This window comes from Pantherophis guttatus, chromosome 6 (genome assembly GCF_059756535.1).
Source record: "Pantherophis guttatus breed Tessera chromosome 6, ASM5975653v1, whole genome shotgun sequence".
Lineage (NCBI taxonomy): Eukaryota > Metazoa > Chordata > Lepidosauria > Squamata > Colubridae > Pantherophis > Pantherophis guttatus.
In genome coordinates this window covers 27,401,254-27,411,690 of record NC_142068.1, presented here as the reverse complement: position 1 = coordinate 27,411,690, position 10,437 = coordinate 27,401,254, and the positions used below count along the sequence as shown (strand labels likewise).

Here is a 10,437-nt window from a genome sequence, read left to right as displayed (position 1 = left end):
TGTTTTCATTTTCCATAACAGTAGCTGCAATATTTAACTGGGTAAAATATTGAATTAAAATGAAAGGAAAGAGTTTTTCAACATTGCCTAATAACAATTTTTAACTCTCTGTAGAGATGTCCTGCAAAAACTCTGAATAGATCTGATTCAAGATTAATTTGCTAATATTTTCCCTGTACATTTGTCTTTTGATAATAAAATTGAAGAATAGCTGGGTTATTTTACCTCTAGTAGTAGAACATTTTTTTTTCCAGAAAAAGACTTGAAAAAAGCACAGAGAAAATATTTAATTACCATAGCATACATTATCATAATTTTTTTTTTTTAAAAAAAACCCAAATCAAATGAATACATTTTACCCTTCATTATGAATTTAGAACCTGGACTGTAATGTAATGATCATATGAAGTCATATAACAAATGTCCAATGATTTCCATAACTAGAACAATGCCTATTGTAGTTTAGGTTATATTCCTATTTGGGGACTAGTTACGGCATCTGTCATAAGTGGGAGGAAAAAGTCCTGGGGTACTGGAAAAAGGAACAATGTGCTGGAGAATAATACTATGTGTCCTTGAGTTCCTTAGTTGGACTTTAAAGATCAAGAAGAACAAATGGTCCTATACAATTACTAGTGTTGAAGTTCTACTTTTATATATGGAATGGGAAATGGGTAAGCTTTTAACAGTTAAGGCAGGAAATATGTCTGGCAGCTCAAATTCAAAACATAAAAATGAATATAGATGGGGAAAGCAACTCTAAAAATCTTAACTACTTTTGCTATTAATTTTCAATTTATCTTCAATTTTGAGTTGGATCCTAATATCTTTATTCAATGGTATTTGATTTTTTTTAAAAAAAATTCCTTTGATCTACACTAAAGTCATTATGGCAATATCAGGCTACTTACACTTTTTGTATGAAACAGAAAATTGGATCCACGTTACTTCTGGACTTTGGGCATCTTGGAATAAGGAAAGCTGTGATCAGGATCAATGGTCAAGACATCTGTACCAAAAATAAAGTGATGGGGAAGATGGAAATAAAGTGAAACAGAGACACCTGTATGGATTTAACAGTCTCGGAAGCTAGACTGAGAAGAACCAGTGACAAATTCAAATGTTTTAAATCTATATTAATGTACTTGTAATGAACTTAATGTTCTAAGTTCTGCTCAATTCAGCCAGCCAATTTCACCCTTGAGCCATTTTAAAGTGATATATTTGTAAGGCAATTGTAAGGCAAGACTGAATCAATCGCCCCGTTTTCCAAAACAGCAGGTCTTCATTGGAACAAGCTTCCAGTTGCTGTGTAACTTTCCACTCCAATGCTTGCTGAAGTTGGAACAGGAAACATGCATTCTCCACTATTCTGAATTTTAAAAGTACATTTAAAATAAAATACAAGCATGATGAACTGACATTCTATAAAGGCCCAGCTAAAGAGGTGCCTATGGAATAAGAATCACAAGTTCCTGCAAAATTGAAAGCAAATTTCCAGCTAGCATATTATTAAGTTTGCAATATGGCTATAAATTGCACACAGACTACCATATGTAACTAAAAAGTAAGGCAGGGGAGAAGGAAAAAAAGAATAGGCATATACTAGAAGCTTAAAACAAAACTTTAAGACAAGTACAGTCAAGACTGTTTAGCTTAGCTTTTTGAAAAAAGGTAATAAGAACACAAGTAGTAATTTGCCAGATTAAATGTGTTCCCTTTCTTGTAGGTGAGAGGATGAAAAGATGAGTTACTTGTACTAAGCCTTTTTACTGATAATTCTTGGTACCTGCCACTTAGATAAGCATCAAAACAGAGAAAACTATGAGATAAGTGAGTACATGGTTTTCATGAAATGGAAAGATTGAAATTGTCTTGGCAAAAATATTGAGCCTACTTGCACAATCTATTTATTCCAGATAATCCCTTCCACTGCACTTTTCCTGGAAGAAAAAAAAGCACTTCAGAGTCTCAAGACATTCTACAGAACAGAATATAATTTTTGAAACTACAAATGGGTGTCAATCAGAGCAGAGATCTAAGTGTGCCATTCTAGAGGCACACATAATGGTCTTGCCACCACATTCTGCACAAAGCTGAAGTTTCCAGATACTCTTCAAGGGCAGCTTCATGTAGAGCACATTACAACAATGAATTGTAATTTGAGTTACTCAAATTAACATAAGTAACTGGCCAGGGTGCTTCATCTCTTCTCCTTAGCTACCATTACCACTGTTTGGGGAACAGTTGCTAAAATAGCATTTGTGTTTTACGCTTGTCACAAATAATTAAAGCAGGCTTATTAAGAGGTGGAAAAGGGAATAAAAATATCCTGCTGTTTTTACAGTCTGTAAATATTCAATCTTAGTTTTCATGTTTATCAAGAAGTATGGTCCCTTTTAGTCTCTATATTTGCTTTGTCCACAGTAGTAAATTTGTAACTCTTACCTCTTCCCCCAGTATTTTAAAAATCCAATTTTCTTCCTTCTATTTATCCCTCTCTCATTCCTGAACTGAGTGAGTCTTTCACTGAATGAAATCTAAGATTGTGTACTTTTTGTTAGATAATTGTGCATAATCCAAACTACTTTTGTCTGTCATATTGTACAACACCTATAATAGGAATAACACACTCATATTTTTTTCCTCATGTTTTAAAATGTTGCAAAGACTACATATAATGTATTATTTCTAGGAGAGACTAACTTTGCCAGTAAGCCATGCCAATAAGACTGCCAGCTCAATTATCCACTGTGGAAACAGGCTTCTGAATAGATTACTGGCATGATTCTAAATTGTCTAAATTATGTTCTTATTTTCTTTTCTTGAATAGTTCACAATAGTTTGGTGGGTTCCTTCATCCTATGAAGCACATTCCAGAGGTCACTGAAGATTCCTTCATTGTGACTAACCCTGGTATCTTCTGAAATACATAGGAAGTATATTAATAGAGTATTATATCTTTTCTCAATTTAAAGAGATGTCCTTAAACAAGAGTAATCAAATCTATCTCCTGGATATATTCTTTTACCCAGACACTAATCCAGGAACAACCTGCTCCTATAAAAACATAACTAGTATGTCAGATATAGTTAGCTCTGATTTTATAGTTAAGCTTTCACAGTTATATAGAAATCATGTATACTCACTGTATAAAAGAACATTGACTAGAAATCCTGATTTTGAAGCAAATATTCTTCAAAAACCCTTTCAAAAGACTAGTTGGCAATGTTTCTTTACCTTTCTACTACAGTATTTTTAGTTTTAAAATTTGGAAATATATTAAAAACTAATAAAGTTGGTTTTAGAGACTTCTATTGCCTATGGGTTGCCAATTGAACATCCCTTGTCTCATCTGAATAGCCAAATCTGATTTTTTATTCATGATTGCTGCCACGAAGAAGTCATGAATTCCATCCTTCAAAGCCACAGCTGATTTTCATGAAGATTCCATTAAAATCACATCATAGCAACACACAAGCTATATCTAGGTCTCTGAGGGCTTGGTATGTAATTTTGGTATAGAAATCTTTAAATTTTAAAAAGGAACAGGAATAGTTTCTTCTTGACTTGTGAGAATACTAGGATGGGATTATGTTATATATGTGGGAAGACTCTTCCAAAATGTATATGGGTCCTCTCTATTTCAAAATGCAAATTAATTCCCTCCTCCTCATAGTGAAGAATGAAAAAGGACATAACAATGAATAAAAAGTTATAGAATTCAACTATTTCATAAGTAATAACCCACACCAAAATAAAAGATTAATTTAATTTCAAACAAATAAAACGGGTTTTATCTATTCAGAATGTAATATATTATGTTATTTTTTATCTGAATCTTTATAGCACTTGCCAGTAAATGAAAAGATCCATGATTAATAAGAAATGCAGATGGAAGTTCTTGGGTACCCTTACAAGCTTTGCCTGATTGGATCTGACTAGAAAGGATTGTCTATTGTCTATGGTAATGTATTATCAATTGCCTGCACCAGTAAAAATCTAGGATAAGAAATCCAAGAGTTGCCATTTCTAATAAAGCTGTCTCTAATGTCTCTTTATTTCACAATCTAGCATTGCCAGTATAACAAGATGTCATAGCTAATGCTATCTGGTATTCAATGAGAGACAGGGGGAGGATTGTTGGAGTGAACATATGCTTTAGTACTATTCCAAAACCAATCTTAATTAGAAAACTGCATTTTTATTTCCCTGTGAAAAGCTATATTAAAGAAGCAAGGTCGGTTTTCTGGAAAAAAGGTAAAATCTGCAAGATTTATTATTCATTTTATACAGGATGATATATTTGATAGAAACAATTACATCTTAGAACTCTAGCAGTATTTATGACTCATTGTCCTTAGAATTGTATCTATTTCATATGGATTTGTTTTTAAAAATCAGCAACCTTGCTTGTCCACAGGTTGTTCCTTTTTTCATTCTTCCAAAATAGCCATCCACAATTGTAAGAATAGTTGCTGCACTTAAGAAGATTCTCTACCTATCAATAGTTAAATATTTTCCAACAGCTCCCGATTTGCTGGGATGTGACTGTTGAAGTGCCAAGTCAGTAGAATTCTTTACAGACCCCCTGGCATAAGTAAGCGCAATTCGGTTTCAGCTGTAGTTTATTAATCACAACTTATTTCAGATTTAATGCACTAGCCAAGGAAGCTGAATGATATTACTGATAACTCATTTATTTTCCTGGCTATGATGGCAGAACATGTTCTCTTTTCTGATTTCTTTCAGTGGTGGTTAGAGAACTGGCAGAAAATATTGCTGATGCTGCAAAAGCATTGAGCTATGTAGATCCTGTTGGATTGACTGTATGGAAAGTTGTCAGGTTAGTACCATCTTAAAAACACATGTGTGTTAGACTGAGTTTATCCTATGTATTCCTCACAGTTTAATCACTTGCAGGACTATTTATATAAGAATTGTGGGAGAGAGGGATTATAAGAAATAATGAACGCTTGTCACATCTTGCTAATTAGTAAGATACATGGAATGATGATCAGAAAGTGTTCGTAATAAATAGGATTGAATGGTTCATTTTCTACCATTCCAATAATTCCTAAACATACATTATTTAGCAAAATATTTTCAGGCTATTGCTTATTCTTGCTTATTAAATATAAAATAAGAATAAGCAATAATCTGAAAGACTAGGTTAGAAACAGATTATGGACAAAATCTATCTATGTTGTTGCTAAGAGTTGAGACCTGACTTAATGGTACAAAATTAATTAAAAGGCAGAGATTAATGAGAAAGGGCAAAATCTTTTCTTTACTCAAAGCATAATTCTGACCTATGGAATCTGCAGCCTTGATATGGGATAAGAGCTTTTCAAATGATTAGGCAATTTACCAACAACTATTAGCTAGCAGAGCTGAATTTAATGGCAGTGAGTTCCTACTGCAAGATGCAATCAATGAAAGTAAATAATGTTAATAAACATTGCATATGCGGTGTGTTTGTGGGAAGTACCTAGTAGGCCATTTCTAGTATAAAAAGAATGCTAAACTTGGCAAGCTTCAAAATGATGTAGTAAGCAGAGATGGGGAAACTATAACCCTTCAAATGTAACTGAATTATACTTTCCAGCAGCTACAACCAGCAAGTCTGATAAGAGATGTTAACAATATTGGTATCTTCAGTTCATTATAAATCTCCTTTTTTCTACTAATTTGCATCATCAACTAGGATCGCTTAATATTACAGACTGACATCCCAATGGAAGCTGATGTAGAAGCAGAAGCTATCTCCCTTTTCATTTGTAAAACTCCCGTGAGTTTATGAATCTTCCCTCAGAAAAACTCTTTGAATCATAATCATCATGGAAAATGTTCATATCAAAAGACTTGAATGGGCATTCTGGAATAGCCATTTCATCCAGCTGACAGAAGACGAATTGGGCCTAGCTCTGATCTGCTGTTCCCTCAAACATCTACTCGAGCAGCTACTTTGGTGCAGTTACAAAGTGCTTTGCCTATGCTTGCTGAACATCATCTAATGTTGTTCTGAGGAAGAGTTAAACTGAAATGATAACTATTGTGACCACCTCCCATTGTGCTTCTCTGAGGATCCCCACAGTATCCCCACAGTAACTTGGTGAATAAAGTCCCTCTGCTGGTGCTGGTACCTCTGAAGAAAGTGGGAAAACATACACAGAAAGAAATAACAAAATATCCTTCCCTCATTACTTCAGAAGATAGAGCTTCTTGGGCTGCTTTTGGTACGATCCTGATATGACATGGTTCAAGACTGAGATTAAACCTGAGATTAAAGTTAAGGTGATAGAATTGGCAGAAATGACAAAATTGACATCTTTGATTAAAGAAAAAAACTTTGACCATTTTTATTTCTACTAGGAAACTATTTTGGTTTTGTTTGGTTTTTTTTTTTTTTTGCAGGAAAATGAAAGAAAGGAAATTGTGACTTTATAATTTGATTATTGGAATTGGGGATTAGGAAGAGATGGGATTATAGAAATAATGTGGACTATTGTTAATTTTAGAATAAGAGTTTGGTTTATTTTTTATTTATATCTGTAGCAAAGAAAGTCAGGAGTTATTTCTACTTTCTTTATTTTTTGTTCCTTTTATTTTCTGTACTTCTATCTTGCTTTCTTCTTTCCTTTTTTTCCTTTTAATTCTTTTTGCTTGCCTATTTGTTTTTGTTTTTTGAAATTCAATATAGGGTTAATATATATAGAGATAATACTCAATTTACCATCAGTCATTTAACAACCATTTAAAGTTACAACGGACATACTTTGGGGCTACTCACACCTCACATTTATGAGTGTTTGCAGCCTCCAATTGTTACATAGTCACATTTTATGGCAGTTTTACTGAAAACTGGTACTTACTTTTGGTTTTTGGCAAAACCATTCCCCATAGCAAACTTAATGACTGCCTTGTTCAATTAATGACTGTAGTGGCACTTATGTCTGCCACATTTACTTAACAACTGCTTTAAAAAAAGGTCTTAAAATCAGATTGGTCACGTGACCTACCCGTATTATGATTGTCACGATTTACAACTCCGATGGGAAGATTCATCTGATGGACAGACATAACCTCATTAAGGCTAAGATACACTTTCTGTTCAGAACGCCACATCTTTGCTGACCAAACTGGTAACCAAATTGATAATAATGGAACAGCCACCTCTGCTGCATCTACAGCAGAGCAGTGTGCATCCACATTCAAACAACTTCCCATAATGTTATCTGCATGAAAAAGTCAATTTTGTCTAGCAAAGCAAAGCAAAGCAAAGCAAAGCAAAGCAAAGCAAAGCAAAGCAAAGCAAAGCAAAGCAAAGCAAAGCAAAGCAAAGCAAAGCAAAGCAAGTATTATAGAGGGGAGGAAGTATTTATACCTTTCATGTACATAAAACTATATCCATAGTTCATGTAGGTAGCTAGGTTGCTGTGTGAGTAAAAAGAAGCTTTCAGGAATTCCTTTATGGACTTAAAAAGGATTGGATGCCTATAGAGTAAACACAATCTTGTATTTTGATTTCTTCAGTACAATAAACTACTGTATATGGCTTTCATTATTTAGTGCATGATGACAGAAGAGAAATAAACATATACACACAGTCCATGTCATGATAAGTAAAACTTCTGTGAAGGGAAAGGCACTGGCCTCATAACTGGATGTCCAATCCAGCTACCCAGGTGATTACCTATGGCAATGCTTCATGCAGATCTTCTAGGGAACTAGAGAATGCACATCATGGGCAATCTTGCACCATATGTGTAATAGTTTGCATATCAGCACCACAATCACAACAAGGGGAAGTTATATGGTAAGAACATCTCACTAAGTTGTCCTACTTCACCTCTGAACTTTTCATGTTCTAAGCATCTTAATATTATCTGCTTTCCTCATTAAGAATGTTCTGCTTAAATATTTTATGGCAGACATTTCAGCCTTATTCCTTTACCTAATTTTATCCCCATTTGGATTCCTTGTTTGTTTGTTTGCCTGCCTGCCAGGTCTAAGAAAGGAGTTTATAAAAGTTCTGAATGTACCACCAAATGGTCACTTTACAAACACATACAGAATTTTATGCAGTTTTAGGCATTTATTCTCCCATATTTTCTACCTCTTGTCAAATAATTCTTAACATAAAAGACCTCTCAAAACAACAAAATCTTGATTACTGAGGAATTAATTTGTCCCTGTTGCTAATAAAATAGAAAGATGTGGGTGTCTATATGACCTAGACTTTATAACCGTCTTCAAAATAAATTTACTGTAACAAAAGCCAGCAGTTTTCCTTTTTTCTAGGCCAAAAAAGAAATCTGTCTCTGGAAAAAAAAATAGTTGTTTCATACAGTGAAAAATACTGAGGTGCACATGCATACACACTACAAACCTATCCAAAACCATCACAATTTTTCATGAATATAGTTTCCATTTAGTAGGAAGGGAAGGACATAATATTCATATGTTGGTGGATTTCAAAGAAATCATTTTAAATGCCAATTTTCCACTTTACTGTTTTCATTTTTAGAATATTTTTTTTAAAAAAATCTTTCCTCCAACATACAAACACAATTTTCTACTAATACAATTGTTTCAAGTGTTTTTAGCAACACCGAAACAAAAGATCATTTTACTTGACATACCATACTTTGTGTACTGCCAATAACTGACACATCGACCTATAATTAAATCAATCTAATGGATCTTTTCTGTGTCAAAACAAGTCAATCATTTAGATACTAACTAGTTCACATCTTCTGCTAAAGAGTAAAGCCACATATGGTTAGAAAACACTGTGGCATTACTATGCTATTGCTATCATCTGCATAAAGGCAGATGATTCTTTGGTCATTTTACTGGAAGAAACCAGATTGGGAGAGGCTGCTGGAACTGCATGATAGGAAAAAATAATCATAATTTGTTTCCAGCCTTGCATTGTCACACTGAAGTATGGGTAAACTATACCCATGCTAAATGACCTACTAGATATTTTGCTCTAGAATTAAGCTGTGCAGTTCTCTATAATCACAGAATCAGTATTCGAATATTCCAGTGGGAGCACATATAAATAATTTATTTCAGAGACAGGGTCAATACTGCAGCAATAAGATGTACAATACAACTTTAAAGAGAAAGCATAAGAGATAGATTTAGGTGATATGACAGATAGTGCCAGTAGAGGGGGAGCTAGTGTGATAGACTACAGTTAAGTGGCAATTTCCAGGAAGGAGGAAGCACAGTTAAGAAAGGGGTGGTGGTGAGACAAAAAGCAATTAATAGTCTAGAATTGCATAGGAAGCAGAGGAAGAGAGTAAGGATAGCCACTCCCTCGGATCTCCCAGATTAGGAGAGAATTACTGTAAATCTGTTAGGATCAGAGTACTAAGAGTTTAGTCTGGCAAGATTCTGTCTATTGTATATAAACAAATAAAGAACTCAACTCTGATAAATTGCACTTGGTTGTTCTTGGGCTAGCCTGACAGAGAATGGATGGATGGAGAGATAGACTATAGTTCCTATCAATCTACAAGATCATAAAAAACCCTTAAACCTTGACAAGAGGGAAATCATCATGCTTTGAACTGATTATGTTTTCCCTTCTCTACTGAGTCTTCCCTATTTTTGATCCTAGGGCTTCTGGATGGCATCATTTTTTTCTCATTCAACAGCCTCAGGCTCCTGATTGATGGCTAGCTGACTTGGCACTACCTTACGGATTCTACAGATAGGGTGTTGTTCACTTGAATATTTGCTCACATTGTGAACATTTGTCATTTATTCGTATTGTAATTAATATTGAAATAATCTCCTTGCAGATAATGCCAGATTCTCCCTTTGTAGTCTGATATTAATATTGTTTATACTGTTCTTGACATTCTTCATTTTTCTGATGTCTCTTGTCTCAGTCCTAAACACAATTATCAAATGTATCGAAGTTGGAATCAAGGCATGATGTACAGACACATACTGTATAATAACATGTAATCAGCACATAACATGAATATTATTCAAAGGAATTATATAAGACACAAGTAAGCACAAGCCAGGATTACCAAACAAATACCAAAAATCAAAGCATCTTCACCTACAGGTTTTGTAACAGGGAAAAGCAGATGAAAGCATACCATTAATTTTCATTTTCTATGCAGGAGATATATGTAAATGTGGACTGCAAATATTCATTCTTTAGGAAAACCAATTTTAGCTAGATTACTAAACATAAATTGCATATAAATTTTGTCAGACTTTTTCAGTATCCAGAACTGCAACATGATCATCTTTACTTTTATTTGCAGTTATTGTGTTATGGTCATTTTGTTTTGTACTCTGTCTTGCTAAAAACATTATAATCTTTGTCATTATTGTTTTATCATAGTCATCGTCATTGTAGCTAAGTTGGCTGAAGGACTGCTTTTATCTCCTAGAATTCTACAT

At 34.0% G+C, this 10,437-nt stretch overlaps 1 long non-coding RNA gene across 1 annotated transcript; it reads left to right on the top strand.

Moving 5' to 3' along the window:
• The first annotated feature begins 4,157 nt into the window (after positions 1-4,157).
• Positions 4,158-9,804, top strand: LOC148113065 (uncharacterized). Its single transcript, XR_015728581.1, has 3 exons — positions 4,158-4,260; positions 4,753-4,846; positions 9,635-9,804. It is a non-coding gene; the product is annotated as an uncharacterized LOC148113065 (long non-coding RNA).
• Positions 9,805-10,437: the final 633 nt, after the last annotated feature.